At 46.0% G+C, this 24,770-nt stretch overlaps 1 protein-coding gene across 2 annotated transcripts in view; it reads right to left on the bottom strand.

Moving 5' to 3' along the window:
• The window catches only part of LOC147113581 (uncharacterized), a 180,073-nt gene that overhangs the window by 89,257 nt on the left and 66,046 nt on the right, over nt 1-24,770 (bottom strand). The window contains exons 2-3 of one of the 2 annotated variants that reach the window (XR_015079235.1): nt 23,093-23,199; nt 3,430-4,988 (exon numbers count right to left, since the gene is read on the bottom strand). The gene's annotated coding sequence lies outside the window, so the exon portion shown is untranslated. Of the gene's footprint in view, nt 1-3,429; nt 4,989-23,092; nt 23,200-24,770 lie in introns of those variants that run through there. The other variant, XM_085994825.1, reaches the window with a different exon arrangement.

The following is a 24,770-nucleotide window of genomic DNA, read 5'->3' as shown; positions in this document are numbered from 1 at the left end:
ATGGTGAATATTGGAAGAATGATGATAGGGGGAGAGGATGTCCCTTGACCAACATCCTGCCCCATGTTCTTCTGCCACAGCCCCCTTCATGCCACTTGCTTTTTCACCTCCTCCGATACTTTCACTCTGGGTGGTGGGAGGAGGAATTAGATAGTGTTAGTGAGAAAATGGCCATGGATGATTCAGAGCTTGAGTGAGCTGGTAGAATGGGAAACGGGTGAGGAAATGCTACCTGCTCAACAGAAGCCAAGATGAAGGCTGCCTAGGGCTTTGGAAATGTGGGACCCAGAATTCATGAGTAATAACATGAGAAGAAGGATGTACAAGGAACATCACACCTATGAGCAAGATCTGAGGTCAGTCTCTGAGGCTGTGCAGTAACTGACAGCTGTGACTTGGGTCTACCGCCCTCATTTGCAGCAATATAAAGGAAGCCTTTTCTTCAGCAGACGCTCAGCCGGGGACCAGTCTGTGCCTCCATCTCTTGAGCGTGGTAGACCCGCGTCACAGCTGTCAGTTACTGCAGATCCTCAGAGACTGACCTCAGATCTTGCACATAGGTGTGATGTTCTTTGAACATCCTTCTTTTCATGTTATTACCCATGAATTCTGGGGGGCCATAGGAGACAGAATAGACAGCCTGCATCTTTGCTTCCAGACCCTGGAGTCTGGGTGCAGGCTGCTGTCTGTTAAGCTTTTCAGGATCTGATAGTTGCTATTAGATCAGCCATCCCTTTAATCAGTGGGGGCACAGGTCCAGGGCCCAGTGAAATGGTGATTGCTGAGTCAGCCTGCCTGATCCTGCTGTCTCTTGGGACAACAGCATGTGCCAGGTCTCTGGCCTTCTTCTTCAAGGCACCATGCTAGTGGTATATAGGAGGAGACAGCAGGCTGCCCAGGCACAAGTTCAAGAGATGCAGCCAGCAGTGGCTCCATCTCAGAAGCAAGCTGCTATGAGAGGAGTGCCATCACAGTCTGATAAACAATTTATAGGACAGGAGCAGCCAACCTTCTCTTACAATACTGGTCTTCTGCTGGCACCTGAAAGAAACACTAGAATAGGAGAAAGAAGAGCATGTTTAGACACCCAGGGGAAGCATGGTGTAAGGAAAGAGTAGTTTGGCTTCCGCTCATTTTGCAGTTTCTTGTATTAAGAGAGTGTACCCTTGTGCTATGCTCTGTTATTCATGGAGATTATAGTCATAGAGGAAAGTTTGAACTTATTTGTGCTGACTTATTCAATGAAATGATTAAGACTTGCATGGTCATGTAAGGGCAAAGAGGTTTGATCTGATGTCTGTAGGGGGGCATCTTTTTCGGGGTTTACGGTAATTTACCTTCCTTTACCTGGTTTACAGTAATTCACCTGGTCAGGCAGCCTTTTGCTACTACACTCTGACCAATCCCAAACAGCGGTTTCGAATCGCTAAACCCACCCTTCCAGTTCTGACTGGAGGACTTATAATTAATGATATATTAAAACGGACAACTGGTCTGGATGTGAGAAAATCGCTTTTATTAAACTAAAGAAAATGACACCACACGATTTTAGTAATCACTGTACAATTGCTTAAATGGGGGAAGACAGACGGCAAAATGAGGGATAAATGGCTACAATGTTAAACAATCTTAGCAATTTCCCTTAAATTACCATCCCCTTTAACTCCTTACTAGATTGCCTTGTTGAGGAGTCAGAAACCTGCTCACCTGTGGTCCAAGGAAAATAAGAGAGAGAGATAGCTTCTCAGGAGCTATCTTTATATCCTGCGAGCTCCTGCTGTTTGGCGCTGAAAGGGCCTGTGTGCAAATTCGCGCTGAAAAGTTTGAATACACAAGAGAAAGGCCATGATTGGCTGACTCAAACGGGCTTGGAGTGGTTTGAATGTGTCTTCATTCTGGGGCCGAAATGTTCCCACCCACATCCGGAGTTTCTGGGCTAACAAAAGGGAGTAATGGGTGATTCAAAAACCCATTCATTCTAAACTGTTCCCTATCAAAGTCCTTTCCGTAGTTTCGGTGTGTCTCATTATGTGTAAGGAGTCATAGAGTCATAGAGTTTTACAGCACAGAAAGAGGCCCTTCAGCCCATTGTGTCTGCGCCGCCCATCCATCCCTGTCCAGTCTAATCCCATTTTCCAGCATTTGGTCCATAGCCTTGTATGCAATGGCATTTCAAGTGCTCATCCAAATGCTTCTTGAATGTTGTGAGGGTTCCTGCCTCCACCACCCTTTCAGGCATTGAGTTCCACATTCCAACCACCCTCTGGGTGAAAAAGTTCCTCCTCAAATCCCCTCTAAATCTCCTGCCCCTTACCCTGAATCTATGCCCCCTTGTTATTGACCCCCCCACTAAGGGGAAAAGTTCCTCTTTATCTACCCTATCTATGCCCCTCATTATTTTGTACACCTCAATCAGGTCCCCCCTCAGCCTTCTCTGCTCCAAGGAAAACAACTCCAGCCTGTCCAGCCTCTCTTCATAGCTGAGGCGCTCCATCCCAGGTAACATCCTGGTGAATCTTCTCTGCACCCTCTCCAAAGCAATCACATCCTTCCTATAGTGAGGCGACCAGAACTGCACACAGTACTCCAGCTGTGGCCTCACCAGCGTTTTGTACAGCTCCATCATAACCTCCCTGCTCTTATATTCTATGCCTCGGCTAATGAAGGCAAGTATCCCATATGCCTTTTTAACCACCTTATCTACCTGCTCCGCTGCCTTCAGGGATCTATGTACATGTACACCAAGGTCCCTCTGACCCTCTGTACTTCCTAGGGTCCTACCACTCATTGTGTATTCCCTTGCCTTATTTGTCCGTCCAAAATGCATCACCTCGCACTTTTCAGGGTTAAATTCCATTTGCCACTTTTCCGCCCATCTGACCAACCCGTTTATATCGTCCTGTAGTCGGAGGCTTTCCTCCTCGCAATTTACCACCCCACCAATTTTCGTGTCATCTGCGAACTTACTGATCATACCTTTTACATTCTCATCCAAATCATTTATGTAGATCACAAACAATAAGGGACCCAGCACCGATCCCTGAGGTACCCCACTGGACACAGGCTTCCAGTCACAAAAGCAACCTTCGACCATCACCCTCTGCCTCCTGCCACTCAGCCAGTTTAGGATCCAACGCGCCAAGGCACCCTGGATCCCATGGGCTCTTACCTTCTTGACCAGTCTCCTATGCGGGACTTTGTCAAAAGCTTTACTGAAGTCCATGTAAACCACATCCACAGCATTTCCCTCATCCACCCCACTAGTCACCCCCTCGAAAAACTCGATCAGATTTGTTAGACATGATTTACCCTTGACAAAGCCATGCTGACTATCCCCGATTAATCCTTGCCTCTCCAAGTGGAGATTAATTTTGTCCCTCAGAATTTTTTCCAATAATTTCCCCACCACAGATGTTAGACTCACTGGCCTGTAATTCCCTGGTTTATCCCTGCTACCCTTCTTGAATAATGGTACTACGTTAGCTGTTCTCCAGTCCTCTGGTACATCCCCTGTGGCCAGAGAGGTTCTGAAAATTAGTGTCAGAGCCCCTGCAATCTCCTCCCTTGCCTCCCACAGCAGCCTGGGATACATCTCGTCCGGGCCTGGGGATTTATCCACTTTTTGGCCCGCTAAAACCGCTAGCACCTCCTCCCTCTCGATGCTAATATGTTCGAGTATGTCACAGTCCCCTTGCCCGATTTCTATGTCTGCATCGTCTTTCTCCATAGTGAACACAGATGCAAAAAATTCATTTAAAACCCCGCCTACATCCTCTGGCTCTACACACAGATTGCCACTTTGGTCCCTAATGGGCCCTACCCTTTCCCTGGTTATCCTCTTGCCCTTAATATACTTAGCTTTGAATGGGTTGGATTACTAGGTAAACAGAAGCCCCTTTGTCCTGCGGTCATTGAAACCGCAGCTTGAGTGGATAATTCCTTATGTCAACAAGACAGCAGTCTCAGTAAATAAACATCGATTGTCAGCAGGGAAGGGAAACTCCCATTTTTGATTGACAGAATCTGGCTGCCACTGCTTGACCCTCCCACTTTTCACAGACATCCATGAGCTGCGAGCTGCTTTTCCAAGCCCCATTGTCCTGGCTATGTTTTTCTGATGGCCATTTTTAAACCCCTTTGAAATTACCAAACTCCAGGGAACAATTTTATCAATAAAATGTACTGTCTTAAAGTGTGCGAATTTTTCCACGAAGTTCCTCGATTCCGGTGTTGTCCATGCGCCGCAACGCAGCCTTTTGTGGTTCTGGGCACGTTTTAAAACATTGTCCAACCCAGAGGCAATTTAAAGTCACGCACAGTCTCTGTCCACGATGTAGATTAATACCTCCAGTATCTTCGGGGCTGAGGGGATTTTTTGCGAACCCCTACAGTCATAGGATGGATACTGGATGTTCAAGACTTCAGTGAGTTGTGCTTGCAGCAGTCACTCAGGAGTCCTCTGAGTGACTGTCATCCTCGTGTACTGTCTCCAAAGCAGCTAGGACCATCTCCTCCAGGCCTTTATCATCATCACCTTAACACTTAGGATCATTCTTTGTTCCTTTCTGCACCTTTTCTGATGCATGTATCCCTCCTGAAACTCGGTTCCAAAATTGTAAATAGAGGGGTAATTTTAACCTAGCCAGCAGTGGGAAAATGATGGACTTGGATGAGAAGTAAAGTTGGGCAGGGTGCGAAACAAACAGCTGATCCGATCCCGTCAATTTCCCGTCAGGTGGACTAGGTGTCACAAATTTAGCTCGACTGCAGACACCTTCTTGGGTTCAATGGCATCAGTCTCTCCCATCAGTGGATCCCACGTCTCTTGCGTACTGGAGTTGACTCTCTCTCCTCAATATCTATTAGTACAATAGCATAACAACACAAGAGTGTGACAGCAGTGTCCCCTTGTGAGCTGAACTGGATATTTGTGTCTTTCCCATGTGTGTTGCTTCAATCATTTTGAAGGCAGATCAGGAAAGCACTTGCTAAGATAAAGTCAGAAATGAATTGTTGAGCTGTTTTGTTCCATAGCAAGTGCACATACAGTGTAATAGTTATGATTTGACTCATTTAGTTCAATCAGTACAACTTGCCTTTGCATAATAAAAAATAACGAACAAGCCACACATCCCCACATCAATGTTTGATCTTACTTGAATTAAATGGAATAACTCCTAATTAACTTGCTGCATTCCCCTGAACCTGGAAAAGCTTGACCTCACACTTTTTGGACCTAACTGTTTTCCTGTGTCCTGTTGTTTTTAATCATTCTGTTTGTAGCCAGAAGGAACCAGATACTTCCCAACATAATTTGTGTGAGATATTTATTAATTGCTGTGACAATCTAACAAATTGCTTATTATATACAGTCTATGGGTAAACATCAAAGCTTGGCATCATTGAAATTTTAACTAATCATCTCTGTGCCTATTTGCTTTATAAACCCAACATTTAAAAGTAAATTCTTTCAAATCATTTCTGTGGCAGGGGGTGGGGGTGGGGGAGGGGAAATGGTCAAAAAATCCTGAAATGTGACAATCGATCTTAAAGAGGTTAAAATTGAACGGAACTGGAGGGGTGCTGGCAGCTGTGGAATTGTACCCCTGTCCTTCCCCCAAGAGTCAGCACCTTCAGGAGGAGAGGAGAAAATTGGGGGGTTGGGAATTAAATTAATCACTCTGGGGTAAATTTTGATCTTCAACACCTGGGCGGTAATCTGGCGATTCAGATCAACCGCACATTTTAGAACCAGCCCGATTTTCATTCCATTGATTTTAAATGAAATAACAATTGGGTGAGTTCTACAAGGGGCAGAGATTACCGCCCAGGTGGTCAAGACCAACATTTACCTTGTGTATATTTGTTTCCGTACTCTTTTTGCTAGCTTTGTTATTCTAAATCAAATATTTGACAAAATACTGGTACAACACCAGATAAAAAATCATATGTGAGCCATTAGTAGCTATGACTAAGTCTACCATGTGAACGCAGAGATGATAAAGGTCTGCACTACCAATTGAAGGGAGTGAAGCCAATTTAAATGCCAGTCAGATTTAGTTGAATGTGATGACCGAATTGGTGAGCTCGAGAGGAAAGCATACTCGTTGCCACAATGCCTTGTGTGTCAAGCTGTTGAAAATCAGACCAAACAATCTGTGGTTCTCTGCAGCAGCCGAGGCTTAAGAATCCGCCCTATCGTTGGTTCTCAGACGTGTTTCACAGCTTTGGTATGTTGGCTTCAAGTCGCTTTTTTGAAAGTGACTCACCTGTGGGACTGATTTTTAAAACAGGCAAAAGAAATTCTTACTGTATATCTTTTACAATAACAAAACACTGGGGGTTGGTTACGGTTTTGATATCCGAAACAATTTATTTTTCAATGAATTGGAGTAAGTAGCTGAAAGTTAGCTGCCTAAAGAATGTAATGATTTCCCCAATGAATACTGTTATATTCCAAGCTCTACTTCTATCTTCTGATAACATTGCCTTGAAACCACAATCTTTCCCCGATCCTAAACCTTTTGACCTCCAATTTCTGCAATTCCTTCTTGAGATCTGAATGTGTTAAAATCATTAATAACTGCACTTATACAAAATATAACACTGCATTTTACAGCTCTTTATAGTGAGCAGGCTCAATAGGCAACTGCAGGGACTTCTAGTATATCACACACATTTGGTTTTGCCTTAAGTTCGACATGTGGTCTGGGATTCTTTTGCAGATGTGCGGGGGCAGCGATGGAAAATTGCTTGGGAACTTGCTCCAACACCTCATAATCTTAATGTGCACCCCCCCACCCCCTTCCCCATTTCCCACTGCACAGGCCTGGCAACATAAGATACACCCACCCATGTGTGAGTGGGCGCAGTTAAAAGCAGATGCAAAGGAGAGAAATATGCCCTCCTGACGTATTTCTCACCATTTTCATCTTTGCAATGCTGGATTCCGGGGGTGCTCGTTGGTCCCTGGTGTTCAGTGTTGCTATGGTGGCGGAGGCCACCCACGAATTAATTATTGCTGGCAGGGCCTGTGTGACTGCTCACAGAGCAACAGATTGCACAGGCAGAAGAGGAAACCTAATTTTCTTTTTTTAAGAAATGTTACTCCTGTTCTAGACAGCACTGAAGCTGCTTGCACCCCTAGCAAATCTCCACCCCAATCTGCTGGAACTCCCCAGCAGTGGCCAAGAAACCTGCCTCAATTTCTATGACCCCCCTCCCCCCCCACCCCCACTCCACCCCTAGTCTGGAAAATTGGCCCAGGTCAGGGCACAGTTGTTTGGTTAGCAAAAGTCCCATGAACCTCCTGGTCCTCTCTGTAGTCTGCTCATCTCATAACAATATGGTGGGCCAAATCTTCCCCCGCCTCAACCAGCCTTTACTGCCATCTGTACATGTTTGCTCCCAGCATTGACATTCACAAGGCCGCTCTGTCCAAAGCAATGATCCTCAAACATTCCAAATAAGGTTCGACCAGTTTATCTCCCTACAAGCTCCTCCCTCCCTTTAAGAGCTCCGGTACTTGAGATCCTCCACTCGTTGGGTGATTCACCGCACACTGCATATATAAAATTAATTTAATCTAATTATGTAAATGACTTGACTTGACCCCCTCCCCCAGATTCCAATGAAGTTGGGCTTCCACAGGTTCAGTCAGTGCCAGCGTTCCCAGAAGCACAGAGAATGAGGGTAATTTTTTAAAAAGTTTTTTACCCTGATTGGAGAATTGGATCTAAACTCTGTTTATTACACTGGGTGACGGTACAAAAAAAAAGATCTGTAGCCACAGCATTTCTTACAAAAGCAACTAGCACCTACTTAAAATTAATTTGGTTCTGAAAAATGAAGAAATCTATGAGTTTGTTAGCAGAAAGATGAGTTTCCCCCAATACTTATCCAATACAGAGATGCTGATGCTTTTCACGGTCATTAAATCTACCCAATTGGACAGGAATTCAGTTGAAGCAGTTTTATAAACCAGTTCAAAAAGTTGGCTGCAAACATACTGTTAAACTGAGAATGGTAAACAGATCATGAGTAGGAACCATCCACCATCAGCACATCTACAACTGGACTGTGCTTAGCATGTGCCAGCAGATAACAGACACTCATTTATTGTCTTCAAATCTACTAAAAACAAAGAAAAATATTATTCCTTGTATGTAAATATTAACAATGAAAAGCAGTGTCCATGATGCAGAGCAAAAACAGCTGTAAAAAGTCAAGTTTTGGTGAAGAGCCAATATATAAATGCTGTGAAATGCAGAGGGAGAAATGAACAGTTAATAATATTTCAGCTGAGAGCCCAAGGGATTAAAAAAAAAAGCAAATACACGCTTCCTATAATCCTCAAAGTCACCTCGCTGCTTATACTACAGTGCAGCTTTGGTGCTTGAAGATCCATGTAGGAATAAGGGGCAAAACAGTTTCTGTGAGCTGCAGATTCTCAAAATTGCCACTAATAGAGCTTCTTTCTGGAATGAGCCTACTGCTAATGCTTGAAGAACACATTCTTTCAATGCATGGCTATTCCAGAAATTATTGCTAGCTGGACAGTCAATCAGATTACGAGATTCTAAGGGACTATCTCCTAATATAGAACTGACTGTGAAATTAAACTTTCACCTGGTTTGGTTTCTGCATTTATGCATTCTAACTTTGCTTCTATGTTTTAAGCAAGCATTGCATCATCCCAGTAAACAGGGTGTTGGGGATAGAAAGCCCACCCACTGCACCTGATTTCAATATTTGTCACAGGCAGTGACAGTATTGAAAGTGGTAGGTTGTAGGTTTGTGGCTAGGATTGTCCACAGGGGCAGGTCCTGCCCTTAGATGTGCCAACAAAAGGAAAAATTGAGAAGCCCGGGCACTTGCCCACAGGGAGAGTAAACCTCAGGATGGGCTTCTTCTTCTTTCCCCTGCCCCCCTGCCAAAGGTGCTCATTGTGGCCTGAGTCTACTCTGCTGCAGAATACTGATCCGCCTCATGGTCCTGCAGCCGCCACACAAAGATCGTGGACATGCAGCTAAACGCCGCCATGAGGAGGGTGTCAGGGAGGCTCAAGTCCACTCCAACTGAATGGCTCCCGGTGCTCTCACATTGTCCCACCCGACATTTGCTGTGACGCCACCGTGCTCCGTGAAATGGAAAAGCTTGAGCAACATCGACCTTCCCATTCACAAAGACTTGAAAAACCCAGCACGAAAGTGCTTAAAATCGCGCCGGCCATTCTGGGAAACAGCAGCCAATATTCACGCAGCTGGTATCAACCCACTATCCAGATGGATGGAATCATGGGACGCGTGCAACATAAAGATCCAAAACCTCATCACTGACCCAACAGCAGAGGTCCCTGGCTTTGACCTCCCTCAATGACATTGGACAGTTACAACCCAATCCGTACAGCGCACGGACGCTGCGGCCACCTGCTCCACAAGTGGAAGATGAGGGACGACCCAAAGTGCGACTGTGACCATGAGTCCCAGACCGTGGAACACATCACATCAACCTGCTCACTAGGATCTGTTGCGAGAGGCACCTCATTGCTCCACTCGGCATCTCAGGAGGCCAACGAATGGATAACCAAACTAGACATTCTGTTATAAGCTTTTCCAGTCATACAAAAGTAGCAGTAGTGACCAGTTACAGAGCAGGATTAGCTCAGTCCATGTAACCAGTCACTTACCCAACTATCAGCGAGGGGTTGAGGCTGGCTGCTAGTAGAACTGTGATGGAGAAAGCATAACTGGAAAAAAAAGGCAAAATATAATAAATGGTAAATTAATCAAATTTTTGCCGAGGAAGTGTTACACAGCTTTACCAACCGTCAACAGTCCAAGGGGGGCGATTTTCCCCAGATAGTTTTGGTACTAAAAAGCCTCCGAGGTGGCCAAGATGAAGTCTTAGGCTGAAACGTAGGTTTAGCCCGCATTTAGCGCAAAACACCATCTTGGTAAAGGAGCTGAAGCCAACGCTAGGAACGGCCACCTGGAGGATTGTTATGGATCTGATTTCCACTTAAATTGCCTGTTAACGCTCATTAGGAAGGCTGCACGGCATTTTGGTGGCTAGCACTTGAGCTAACGCCCTCTCCTAACAGCGGCCAACTGATTGGGAGTAAACAAGTCGTTGCAGAGGATTTTGAGCGCTACTTAAAGGTATATCACCTTTTACTGTTCACTTGCTGTGGAGGTTTGAAGAGGACTTTTGAAATACATCAGAAGACTTTCTGGGACACTTTGTCAAGACTCAAGCAACATTTATTCTGGAAATTCTCTGAGGATTTCATCTGAAATGACTAAGTGCTGTGCTACTCTACCTTATAGGAGTCACCAGGAGAAAGGGAGTACTTGGTCATTGGCATCTGCCCAGGGGTCCCCCTTGGTCTGCAGGAGGAATAGGAAGAGGACATGAGGCCAGGCAGAGCAGCACCAGCTGCTGCCGGAGACATAGGAGGGCAAGGTGTACTCCTTCCCCCCCCTCACCTCCAGGTACAGGACATCTCTCCTCCTCTGGACCTGCTTCACTAGGACCGCCAGTGCCCCGTCCAAGAACCTGTGTGCCCTCTCATTCGATCCCTGAGCCATCCTGAAACCTGCCGCTGTGTGTCAGCCAGCACACTCCACACCTTCAGTGGAAGTGGGTGCGAGGAGCCCACATACCTGCTCTACGAAAATTGTGTCTAATCAGCGCTTGAGTGCTAAACCTGCAGGTATTTGCCTCAGCATCTCTAGTAAAGTTCAAATTATGGTAATCACCAATTAGAACCAAAATTGCGTGCTAAATCCAGACTTTCAAACAGGCCTGTCTTATTCACACAGCACCCATTTAGCACCTGTTTTCACCCTTTCACCAAAATAACCCCCCACGAGTCTTGTAGGTTGTCTCAACTGATTGGGTGAATGGCTACAGACAACCACAGGGAAGGGATTCAGAGAACTCGTAGATACCCAATATTCTATGTTCAAGGAAAATAATACACATCATGAGGAGATGTCTGCCAGTTGTGGCGTCAATGGAGGGCCAGGTGACATTCATATCAGCATGCAGTTCTGGCACCCCCTCTGCCACCTTAAACATCCACTCCCTCCACCACCGGCCTACTGTGGCTGCAGTGTGTATCATCTACAAGATGCACTGCAGCAACTCGCCAAGGCTTCTTCGGCAGCACCTCCCAAACCCAGACCTCTCCCACCTAGAAGGACAAGGGCAGCAGGTGCATGGAAACACCACCACCTCCAAATTCCCCTCCAAGTCACACACCATCCTGACTTGGAAATATATCGCCGATCCTTCATCGTCGCTGGGTCAAAATCCTGGAACTCCCTACCTAACAGCACTGTGGGAGTAACTTCACCACACGGACTACAGCAGTTCAAGAAGGCGGCTCACCACCACCTTCTCAAGGGCAATTAGGGATGGGCAATAAATGCTGTCCTTGCCAGCGACACCCACATCCCATAAAAAAAATGAATTTAAAAAATACCGTGCACAAATAAAGCCTCCAGTGAAACTCCTGGCCCTCCAGCAGGAACATCAGAGTTAGTTACAAATAGCTTGCCTCCTATATCCTTCCATCTAAGCAGTCAGGGCAGGGATGTGAGCAGCCTGCCTCTACCTCTGCTCAACCCACAGGGGTTGCACCATGTAGGAGTGGTAGGTAAAGGAATAGTAAAGCTTTGTAGTTGTACATGGGTGTGTGACAAATGTTATGTTGTTAAGTTTCCTTTAGTACAATCACAAAATGTATTACTATGCACCACTTTCCTGTGTTGGCCATTCTTGGTTATTGGGTGGCAACTCACCTTTTCAGCTGTTTGTTGATGAATGGGAAGACATGAATTGACAGGAACCAATGGAGGGATGGGCACCTCAGCTAAGGGAAGCACTTGGGAGTACTACACATGGAATACTTAGAAGTTCATAGCTCACAGGGGTAAACATAGCATAAAAAAGTTATGTACAAATTTGTACACCACATGTAGTAAAATACTGAATAAAATGAATTCACTTTTAGTATGTCTTACAATCTGTAATTTGTTTATTGTGAAGCATCAACCATCTAAAAAGTAAAGACAAACAGAACATATGAGGGAAGTTTTTCCTCTCTATCTGCCCAGTGTGGAAGAGGGTGCATACATCTATCCTCCCTTGAGCCATTTTCATTCAAACGTTACATTCACCATCTATACCTTTCTTTAGTTTACACTGAACCCAAAAAACAATTGTTCATGTAAACAAGTAGACAGTGAAGATTTGCTTCCCCATATTACATGCGGAGTCTAGTGCACAAAATTGTGATATTCCTGGTAAGACCTTGGGAAGTAGATCTGGGGCAGCATGGATTCTTCCACCCAACATGGAAGTATGTCAGGTTGGGATTGAAGGGTGCAGTTAACATCACCTCCTGCGATCACTGTGCCTTCTATCTGAGAGCAAGTGAGGAATGTAGGGGAGTCACTGTACCTGTTAAACATTGTGATAGCTTTCCTGAAATTTAGTCCTTCATCAGAATGGAATGGCCATGCTCATCTGGGATGGACTTCTCCAAGGTAAAGGGGAGATGCATGTGGATCAATATGGCCACTCCTCTGCTCTTGCTGGGGTTGGAGACTACCAATGTTTGGCTCGTTGAGTCCCATGTGAGTTTGATGTGTTTTGAAGGAAAGAGGTGGGTTTCCTGATGTGTATGCCTATTCTGTTTTGAGTTCTGGGGGCCTCTCCCCTGGGTAAGGTCCCTCGCCATTTGCTTCTCATCATACTGTGCCCCATACTCAGAGGAAGTGTTTTCCTTGGTGTCTGCCACAATGTTGTCGACCATGTAAAATTGGATTTACCTTTTCCTTAATACTGTGTTTGAGAGATGCCCCCTCTGTCTCCCCACCACTCCTCTTCCAGATTCTAGTTTCACTCCAGAGGAGTAATTCCCTGGTTGAAAGCAGGATGGGGTTGGCCTTTGCCTGACCCCACCTCTGTGCCCCATCTTGAACAGCTAGTTAGTTGCAATGTGCATCATTTTTCTGGCTGAATATCCTACCTTTCTTATTGGTGAAATGAATCAGTGTGGTTCTATGCAGTTTGCAGCACAATATAGGTGAAATGGTTATGAAGCTAATTGTGATGTTCAGTCTGAAGATGTATGAGACCACAAAACTGATATTGTAATACTGCAGGTTTTCCAACAGCAGATAATGGGGAAAACAAACTCTCCAGCGTTCTAAAATCATTCTAGGGACTGAGTTCAAATCATTACCTGATGTGAATAAATGGTATTTATTGCATTCATTCCTGAAACAAATCCCAGATTAAAAAAAAATTCCATTGCTTTTACAGGTCATTGCTGTCTCCGTCCTTGAACAACATGTGCTGCAACTGAATACTGCAGCCACCTCTGACTGGGTGATATTATGAGGATGCTTTCGTGAAACTCCAGCTGTCGTTAAGAAATACAGATGATGTCACACTGAAAAGCAACCAGCTACAAAATTTCTTCAAGCTGTCAGAACAGCTATTTATCATGATTTACTTAACATACAGAAAAGAAATACTGGAATAGATTTAAGCTCATTTTGTCAACACACTAAGGCCATATTTCAACAAACTAAAATCTAATTTAGGTACAGCAGTATTATTATTTTACGACCTATTGAGTTGCATTACCAGGGCTTGACAGGTCTCCAGCTAGTTCAAATCACAGCGAATTTTTAGCAAGCGTTTTTCAGCCGCACAATGTGTTAATATGCTTTTCTCCACTACCAACTGTTTTTTTAATTCATTCATGGGATGTGAGTGTCGCTGGCAAGGTCAGCATTTATTGCCCATCCCATTCTTTAAACCACTCTCCGTGTCCCCTTCACCCTCACCTCCAACAAATGCGAGGAGCTCATGGATTTCATAGACCATCCGTTCAGCTGCCTCTGCTGCTTCCTCCCCTTTGGCACCACGCTAAACCTCCACCAGGCCTCCCCTGCACTAATCTTGAATCTGCACCTCTCTCCAGTTTCTCTCCTATTTCCCTTCATACCCTCTCATAGTCCCCTGACCCTATTCCCACTAAACTGCTGACCACCCAACTTCCTTTATTGGTCCCCATGCTAGCTGACATTGTAAATGGTTCCCTCTCCTCAGGTATTGTCTCCCTCCCTTTCACAACCACCATCATTGGACCGCTCCTCAAAAACCCTACCTTCCACCCCTCTGTCCTTGCAAACCACCACCCGATCTCCAACTTCCCTTTCCTCTCCAAAGAGCTTGAACATGTTGTTGCCTCGCAAATCTGTACCCCCAAATTCCTATTTGAATCCCTACAATCATGTTTCTGCCCCTGCCACAGCACCGAAACGACCATAACCAAAGTCACAACTGACATCCTCTGTGACTGTAACTATGGTGCATTATCCCTCCTGGACATCTCTGTAGCCTTTGAGATGGTTGATCATACCATCCTCCTCCAACACCTCTTCTCTGCTGTCCGGCTCAGTGGGACTGCCCTTACTTAGTTACATTCTTACCACTCCAATCGAAGACAGAGCATCTCCTCCAATGGCTTCTCTTCCTGCTCCTGTACCATTACCTCAGGGGTCCCTCAAGGGTTTATCCTGACCTCCTCCCTCCCTTATCTACAGCTGACTTTTGGTGACATCATCCACAGACATGAACACTAATGACACCCAGCTCTACCTCTCCCTCACCCCTCTCAACCCCTCCACTGCCTCTGTTTTGTCAGACTACTTGACTGACATCCAGTAATGTATGAGCCGAAATTTCTTCAAGGTAAATATTGGTAAGACCAAAGCAATTGACCTAGAAATTCGGTAGCGTCCATGTTTGGGCGCCTTACTCGATGAGTGCTAGCAGCCTGCGCCTCAAATGGGGAGGTCCGAGGAGCCTGGGATTTTGGGCCTGGGACCTCATTATCATGTAGATGGCGCAGTGGTAGGAGCCAGCACAGGTTCGTGAGGCAATTTTCAGGTAAGTGATTTGGTAAGATCGTGGGGATTTGGAGGAAGAACGGCTGGGCCTCGGAGTGCGATCGGAGGGCTGTTGGGCATCGGGAAAGAAGATTACCAGGGCCTGGAGGAGGAACAGCTGAACATAAGAACATAAGAAATAGGAGCAGGAGTAGGCCATTCGAGCCTGCTCCGCCATTCAATGAGATCATGGCTGATCTTCTGCCTCAACTCCATTCACCGGCCCTATCGCCATATCCCTTGATGCCCTTACTAGTCAGAAATCTATTGACTTCTGTTTTGAATATACCCAATGACTGAGCCTCCACAGCCCTCTGGGGTAGAGAATTCCAAAGATTCACCACCCTCTGTGTGAGGAAATTTCTTCTCATCTCAGTCCTGAATGGCCTACCCTTTATCCTGAGGCTGTGGCCCCTGGTCCTAGTCTCCCCAGCCAAGGGAAACATTCTCCCAGCATCCACCCTATCAAGCCCTGTAATAATTTTGTATGCTTCAATGAGATGCCCTCTCATTCTTCTGAATTCAAGAGAATACAGGCCTAGTTTACTCAATCTCTTCTCATACGACAGTCCCGCCATCCCAGGAATCAATCTCGTGAACCTTTGTTGCACTCCCTCTATGGCAAGTATATCCTTCCTTGGGTAAGGAGACCAAAATTGTACACAGTACTCCAGGTGTGGTCTCACCAAGGCCCTATATAATTGGAGTAAGACTTCTTTACTCCTGTACTCAAATCCTCTTGTAATGAAGGCCAGCATACCATTTGCCTTCCTAATGGCTTGCTGCACCTGCACATTCACTTTCAGTGACTCATGTACAAAGACACCCAGGTCCCTTTAAGCATCTGCATTCCCCAATCTTTCACCATTCAGGAAATACTCTGCCTTTCTGTTTCTTCTACCAAAATGCATAACTTCACATTTATCCACATTATATTCCATCTGCCATGTTCTCGCCCACTCACTGAACCTGTTGAGATTCCCTTGAAGCCTTTTCATATCTTCTTCACAACTGGCACTGCCACCTAGCTTTGTATCATCAACAAATTTGGAAATGTTACATTTAGTCCCCTCATCCAAATCATTGCTATAGATTGTGAATAGCTGGGGCCCAAGCACTGATCCTTGCGGTACCCCACTAGTAGCAGCCTGCCAGCTGGGCCTTGGAATCCAATTGGAGGGCTGTCAGGTGTCGGGTAGGAAGATCGTGGGTGTCAGGAGTATTTGGGGGATTTCAGGAGTGCTGTCGGGGCGGGGGGACTAGTTGGTCAGGGCTGGGGCCAGGGCCAGAGGGAGATCGGGGGTGGGGGGGGCCTGGAGGTCAGAGTCAGAAGTGAGGTCGGAGATCTCCAGACCGGGAGCAGCGGTGATTACAGTGAGTGCTTACCTTTTTTTAATTCCATGCTGTTTAGCGCTGGTTTTCCCGGAGGCAAACAGCACTGGTGCTGGCAGCCTCAGGCGCAAACCAAAGTTGCAAGAGGGAGCAGAAGCAGACGTTTGGCCCCTTATTAACGCCTGCTTCAGACCTGGGTAAAGGCCGCCTCTTGTACCAAGATGGCGTCCGGCGCGGCCCTCACCAGAGGTGTGCACACGCTGCCCAGATGCCATTTTGGACACAATTCGACATTCGTAGCGCCCAAACAACGGGCACTATGCAAACAAATTTCTAGGCTATTGTCTTCACTCCTGTGCCACAAATCCCATACCCAGCCATTAGCTCAAGTTGAATCAGACTGTTCGTATTCTCTGCATCCTATTCAAAGCCGAGCTAAGCTTTCCACCCCACGTACACTCCCTCACAAAAGACCATTTACTTCCACCTCATTAACATCATCCATCTCTACTCCTACCTCAGCCCATCCACTACTGAAACCCTCATCCAGGCCTTTGTCACCTCCAGACTTGACTATGCCAATAATCTCCTGGCCAACCTCCCATCCTCCACCCTCCGTAAACTTCAATTCATCCAAAACTTTGCTGCCTGTATCCTATCCCTCACCAAATCCCAATCGCCCATTATCCTTGCTGATCCACATTGGCTCTTGGTCTTCCACTGCCTCAAAATTAAAATTCTCCTCCTTGTGTTTAAATCCTTTCATGGACGAACTCCTTCCTATCTCTGACCGCCTCCAACCCACAACCCCCCACCCCTCCCCGAACTCTCTGTTCCTCTGACTCTGACTATTTGTGCCTCTCCCTCCTTCACCCTACCATTGGCGGCAGTACCTCTGTGAACCACCTGGGAATGTTTTTCTACATTAAAGGTGCTATATAAATGCAAACTGTTCTTGGATTCATATTTTAGGATTTTATCTTAAGTCAATTTATAAGATGTAATTTTCAGGTGACAAATTTGCTGTTGACTGATTTATTCATATCTTACAGGCCAGATTCATAGAATTTTTTGATGAAGTAACAGGAAGGATTGATGAAGGGAATGCAATGGATGTTGTCTGCATGGATTTTAGGAAGGCATTTGACAAAGTACCACATAGAAGGCTGTTTAACAAAATTGAGGCTCATGGAAGAGATGGGTCAGTGGCAGCTTGGATAAGGAATTGGCTTAAGGACAGAAAACAGCAAGTTGTGGTAAATGGCTGTTTTTCAGATTGGAGGATGGTAGACAGTGGTGTTCCCCAAGGGTCAGTGCAGGGGCCACTGCTTTTTTTGATATATATAAATGATTTGGATATTGGAATACAGAGTAGAACTTCTAAATTTTCTGATGACACCAAGCTTGGGGGTGTGGCAAATAGTGAAGATGATACCAATCGACTGCAACAGGACATAGAAAGGCTAGCATAATGGCCCAGTAATTCCTGTCACAACGCGTGAGTACGGACGGGGTACTCACGCGTGTGACCAGAGGAATTGCCGGTTTTCAGCATGCACAGCGCATGCACTGAAAACCGGCATTTCCTGTCCTCTGACCCAAGGGGTTAAGAGGCAGAACACGTGCGACTGCACAGGCAGCGCGTGCGCAGTGAAATTCCTTTTTTTTTCCCCCAGAGTTGCCCGAGTGTAAAGGCCTCCGGTTTTTACACGTGGAAAAACCAGACGTAAGTACTTAGTTTTACAGGTAAGTGGGCTTTTAGTACAATTTAGAATTTTTTTTTCCACAGGTTTATTATTTTTAAAGAATGTACAGTAAGGTAAGTTTAGTTTTAGACCCTATTTTTTAAAAATTTATTTTTTTCAAAAAATTGATTAATTGTTTAAAACATTTTTTAAAACTTATTTATAGTTAATATAATCAGTGGAATGTTTTTTAAAATTTTATTTAAAGTTTAAGTAGTGTTTTGGCAGGCCCATACTTTTCATGAGTTTGACAGTTCTTACTCTCAAACTCATGAACGAGTTTCCCCTCCCCTGATTGGCTGCACAGTGCTCACCTGATCCCAGCCGGCACATCGCACTAACTACGCCGCTGGATCAGGTAAGCACATCGCGCCAACATCTGAACCGGGCCAGTGACAGGAAATGCAAGCAGGCCCGGGCTTCAGATGTCGGCGCGCAGGGTGAGTGCACATCGGGGGCTTGCACGCGCGGCAAGCTCCCGATCCTAATTTCAGGGCCAATAGGTAGACAAGTGGCAGATGGAAGTTAATATGGAGAAGTGTGATGTGATGCATTTTAGCAGAAGGAACAGAGAGAGGCAATATATACTTAATGGCACAGTTTTAAAGAGTGTGCAGGATCAGAGGGACCTGGGAGTTAATGTGCATAGGTCCCTGAAGGTGGCAGGACATATCGAGAGAGTGATTAGCAAAGCATATGGGATCTTGGACTTCATAAATAGAGGTATTGGGCTGGATTTTCATTGAGGAGGCGGGATTACAGCTTTCGGGGTTGTAGTCCTGCCTCCATCGAGTTGTGGCTAACCCACGCAATTTTCACTTGATTGACCTTGTTGAGCCCGCCCAGCAGGTTCAGCAAGCCAATTAAGGGCCACCCGGCAACAGGTGACGTCACAGATTGACATTTCATCTGTCAAGAGCTTTTGACAGATGAAATATCAGCGTTCGACAGCTGTTTGGAGCTGTCAAACACTGACAATCTGTACTCCAAGTTAATTCCTTCCTCTCAGGATGATTTAGAGATCTCTCAGGAACAGAAAGCTGAATGCTGCAATTTTTGACAGATCGCGGCCATTCTGCTTACTGTGCCGGTGAGATGAGGGACTCCCAAGACCTGAAGGAAGGAAGGCTGTAAAGGTAAGTAAAACTTCTTTAAACACTTTACACACACCAAACACACTTACCTCTGCACTCATGCACCCATCACTCACCTGAACACCGGACATCTCGACCTCTCCAAGCCCTTCATCCGAGCCGTCGGGAATCCCACACTTCACCAATAAAAATAGGGATTAGGCTAAAAATTGCCTGTTAACTACCTGTTAACAGGCAGTTAATTGGCACTAATCCCCTTCCCGCCTCGGGGAGGCGGGTCCCAGCGCGGGTCGGGTACCCACCTCCTTTGAAACTGGCATGGAGGCAGGTTGGGGACGGGATGGGTTCGTGCCCCCTGATTTCAAGATTTTAACCCCCCACATGGCTCCAATCCCACCTCCACGGCTCAATGAAAATCCTGCCCATTGAGTACAAAAGTAGAGAAGTTATGCTGAACCTTTATGAAGCGCTGGTTAGACCACAACTGGAGTATTTCTTCCAGTTCTGGTCACCACACTTTAGGAAGGATGTGAGGGTGCAGAGGAGATTTACCAGAATGGTTCCAGGGATGGGGGATCTTAGCTACAAGGACAGGTTGGAAAAGCTGGGTTTGTTTTCATTAGAGCAAAGGAGGTTGAAGGGTGATTTGATAGAGGTGTACAAGATTATGACAGGTTTGGATAGGCTAGACGGGGAAAGGCTGTTCCCACTAGTTGATGGTAGAAGGACTAGGGGACACAGATTTAAGGTTTTGGGCAAGAGATACAGGGGGGATGTGAAGAAAAACTTCTTTACGCAGCGAGTGGTGAGGACCTGGAATTCGCTGCCGACGGAAGTGGTGGAAGCGGAGACATTCAATGTTTTCAAGGGGAGACTGGATAGGCACTTGAGGGAAATAAACTTGCAGGGCCACGGGGATAGGGCGGGGGAATGGGACTGACTGGATTGCTCTGCAGAGCGCCGGCACGGACTCGATGGGCCGAATGGCCTCCTTCTGTGCCATTATGACTCTAGGACTCGCATCAACAAAGCTCCTCTTCCGGCGGTTACATTGTAATGGCTTGAAATTTCGACCAGTCCGCTCTGCCAGCGGAGGGGTGGGGTGGGGTCATCTGTACGTTCAGAAAAGGCAGTCTGTGCCTGTAAGCACATCAGCTGTGCCCACCCCAACAGTGGCCCGGAAAATTGGAAGATACTCCATGCTGCCCCGATGGTGGTTCAGTGCCCTGGAGGGGCAGAAGCTAGGGAGGCCACAGTTTTAAAGATACTATAAGAGAGCACTGAGCCACCAAAGTTAAGGTAATCAATTCCCTCCATTCTAGAACCTGTCCTGGGCTATTAGTCGAACTCGCATCAGCTGTCAGCTGACGAGTTCCACTGAGGCCTGCCGAGGGCATACTGGGCAAAATTCCTGAGGTAGTCTGGGAAATCCCCTTTGATGTGAGGGGAGGGGTTGAAGATTCAACCTCTTTTTCCCCCCTCCCCACTGAAAAATTGCTCAGCTGTTCCGATGGGATGGAATTCTGGTGGAACTGGGTTCTGCCCCTTTTTTTTTTTCCATACCTTGTCAGACAATCTGCCCCAGGACCCAGGCATAATTTTGGGCCTGAATGTTTAGAGTGTGGATGGCAATATTTAAATTAATCGCCAATAGGTTTAAAATGCATCCAGAAATTTCAAAGGACTTCTTTAAAAATTAGATATGCTATGGGGTGGCAAGTTGAAACAATGTGAGACTACCCCTTCCAGACCCAGAGAGGGCCCCGCTCCAGGTTTAGACAACAACTTCAGTGTTCGTGCAAAGTGGAAACTAGCTTTAGTACAAGTTGTAGTTTAAATGCACCTTTAGGGTTTTAAGCCTCAGATGCTTAGCAAGTCTGTAACTATTCTTTAATTCTAAACCCACAAAACTTCAAAATGATCAACAAAACAACTAATCCATGTAAATATGTTAGACTAACGAATGATTCATTTTAAAGACTGCATTCAAATGAATTGACAAAGAATCTTTCGCACTTTGATTTCATGTAGATAGGGCCATTGAGAACCATACATCAGAATGGATGATTTACGCAAACAACCAAAATATATATAGAGTTTCCCCTGCAGTTTCACTGGCAGGTATCTGAAAGCTAATTTGAAATGATAACAAATAAAAAGTTGTAATAAAATTCAGTGAATTATTCTGAACGTGACTTTTATTTTTTTTCTTATTGTCCTTCAAAATTACCACATAATAAAGATTTCTAAACCATGGTCAGATTTTTTGTGTTGCACTAAGAATTTTACAATTCCATGTGCCAGTTTAAGAATGGGTTTGGGGGGAGGTGCTGGGGTGGGGTCAGAAAACTTTGGAATAATCTGTGATTTCATGGTCCAGCACATCCCTCGCTCCTCGATTCAACCATTCTCAAGCCAGGACACCAACCCTGTAGAAGGCTGTGCCAGGAGAGCACCAGGCATAGCCTATTATGATGCACCAATCTAATAAAGCTACAACAAAGGGCTAACTGCATTCTAAACCCCAAACTCAGCAGGTTATAGGCAGAGTAAGTGGACCCACAACCAAACGATCAGAGCAAATCTGTACAGTCCTGCCATATTCAGTTGACAATGGTTGTGAACAAACAGGTAACTAACTGGAGGTGAAGGCTCCATGAACATTTCTATTCACAGCCATGGTGCCACCCAGCATGTGAGTCGAAGAGAAAAACTAAAGGGGGAAAAATTGGGTTGATTTGCACCTCTTGTTAATGCCGCTAACACCTCCCGCAAAATTCAGCAGGAGGTTAGAGGTGGCGGTAGCCGGTAGCGCCCCGTGGCGCTGCGCCGCAGACGATGGCGTCATTGCCGTGCTCAGCACCCCGCTTGCGTCCCGACTGCAAAATTCGCTTGCACCTCCTGACCTATCGGCGGACGATATGTCTGACAGGGTCAGGGGGGCATTTTTGTAGCAGCGGTGGCGCTAGTAAAAGGGGCAGGTGTCAGGCAGCCATATCTTTTGGCCGACTGCCAGCTCCTGCCCCCTTCCCCTTTTTTTCTCGGGCTGCCGGCCGCGATTGCTCAGCCCGGCACTCCTCTTGAGTGGTCTAGCAGGGCCCCGGTGCTTTAATCAGGGGAGGAGGCCTGCAATGATACGGCTCTACATGGCGCTGTTGCACGTAGCGCCGCGATCTTCAGTTGTAGCGCCCCAAGAAGGAGGTGGGGTGCTTCCAGTAGCGCTCCACCTCCTGCTTGGGGCGCTACTAATAAATTTCCGGCGGAGGGGCGCTAAAAGTAGCGCCCAGGTTATATTAGCACCCAAAAAGGGACGCCACCCAATTTTTCCCCAATGTGTTTAGTCAACAGTGCTGAGTGCACAATCCTATTCAGCCACTTCCTAAGATCCACACCATCATAAGATGCCAGTTTCCACTAGGTTTAGTTCGGATCACCCCATGTGGCATTTAGGCACAGCAAAGGCTTTGGGCCCTGACAGCATCCTGGCTGTAGTTCTGAAGACCTATGCATTAGAACTGCCTCTTTCCCCGTGCGACCCCCTCCCCCTGCCCCCCCCGAGCCAAGCCACTATGATTCTGTTTCTACCTGATGCATGGAACATTGCCTTAGTAAATCTAATCCACAGAAAAACAGGATGAATCTAATCTGACCAGTTAAGGCACAATCAGCCTCCTCCCAATCATCAGTAAAGTAATGGAAGGAATCAGCAAGGTTACTACCATCAAGAGGCACCTACAAGCCAATAATCTTCTCACTGTTGATCAGTTCCATTTCTGTCAGAACAAATCTGCTCCAAACCTGATCACAGCCTTAATTCAGGTACGGTTGCAAGAGCTGAATGCCAGAGAGATGAGAGTAGCTGACCTAAGCTTTAAGGCAGCATTTAACTGAGATGACTCCAAGGTCAATGGGAGTCAAAAATAATTTTTTCCAGTGACTGGACTCATACCTGACACAAAGGAAGATAGTCATAGGTGTCGGAGGCAAATCTTCGCAGCCCCAAGACATCACTACAGGAATTCCTCAGGTTAATATCTTCAGCTCAACCGTCTTCAGCTGCTTAATCAAAAGAAAAGAAAGAACTTATATTTATGACCTCTCATGACCGCATGATGTCTCAAAGTGCTTTACATCCCGTGAAGTACTTTTGAAGTGCAGCCTATGAACTGTTATGATGCCAGAAACTTGGCAGCCTATTTATGTTAGCCTGGATTATGTGCTGAAGTCTCTAGAGTGGGGCTTGAACGCATGGCTTTCTGACTCAGAGGCAAGAGTACTACCACTGATCTAAGGCTGGTATTTATCAATGACAATCATAAGGTCGGGAGTGGAGCTGCCGCTGAGTGTTCGGCTCCATTCACAACTCTTCCAATAATGGTGCAGCCCATGCCAGCCTACAGCAGGATTTGGACAACATCTAAGCTTGGGGGTAAAAAGTGGCAGGGAACATTTGGACCACATAAATGCCAGCTAATGACTATCTCCAACAAGAAAAAGCCCAACCTCTTCCCTGTGACCTTCAACAGCACCACCATCTTGGGGTCATCACCGGCCAGCAATTTAACTGGGCCAGCTGTATGAAGCTGGGCAGAGGCTGTGTACTCTGTGATGAATGGCTCACCTCCTGACCCCTCATATCTTATTCACCATCTACAAGGCTCAAGTCAGGAATGCTCATCAGTTACTTGAATGGATGCAACTGAAACAACACAAGAAATTCGAACCATCCAGTGGAGTTCCCCCGCCCCACCCATTCCTGTGTACAGACAGTTTTTCTTCAAAATTGCAGCAATTTCCATAATATAGAACACTGACATACTACAATGTAGGTCAATGGATGTTAGAAATGCTTGTGGATGTTTGTTTTACTGAATTATTCATCATCCAGGAGACTTAAACCACCTGTGCATAATTTTAAAAACACAAACTAGCTTGTACTGGAGGAGGAGTCCCCAATGCTATTTTCCTTAATTTGACATCAACTGTAGCTGAATTATTACAATGCCAGAAATTATTTGCTAATGTTTGAAAATCATAATTAAAACAACAAGGGGCCAAATTTCCTTCCTGCCTCTGCTGGAAGTTCGGTGGAGTGAACCTGACATGTGCTAGGGGCCTGAACACACATGTATTTGTGGGTTCAGGTTGTTACCATGGCTCCAATGCTCCCCTGTTGCAGGCAGGCCTCCTGGACCACTGTTGCAGGTCTGACTGTGAGTAATGGCTGCCAGTTGCAAGGTCTTCTGGCTGCAAGAACAGCAGTGTGAAGATCTTGAGCCATGAACCATGAACAGGACTAGACAGACTACATGCAGGAAGGATGTTCCCGATGGCCGGGGAGTCCAGAACCAGGGGTCACAGTCCAAGGATAAGGAGTAAGCCATTTAGGACAGAGATGAGGAGGAATTTCTTCACCCAGAGAGTGGTGAACCTGTGGAATTCTCTATCACAGAAGGCAATTGAGGCCAATTCATTAAATATATTCAAGAAGGAGTTAGATATACTTCTTAAGGCTAAAGGGATCAAGGGATATGGGGAGAAGGCAGGGACAGGGTACTGAATTTGGATGATCAGCCATGATCTCATTGAATGGCGGAGCAGGCTCGAGGGGCCGAATGGCCTACTCC

This window comes from Somniosus microcephalus, chromosome 8 (assembly GCF_052327205.1).
Source record: "Somniosus microcephalus isolate GS21.2 chromosome 8, FLI_Smic_1.0, whole genome shotgun sequence".
In the NCBI taxonomy this organism is placed as follows: domain Eukaryota; kingdom Metazoa; phylum Chordata; class Chondrichthyes; order Squaliformes; family Somniosidae; genus Somniosus; species Somniosus microcephalus.
Note: the sequence above shows the minus strand (reverse complement) of the source record. Positions and strands in the feature narration are given on the sequence as shown.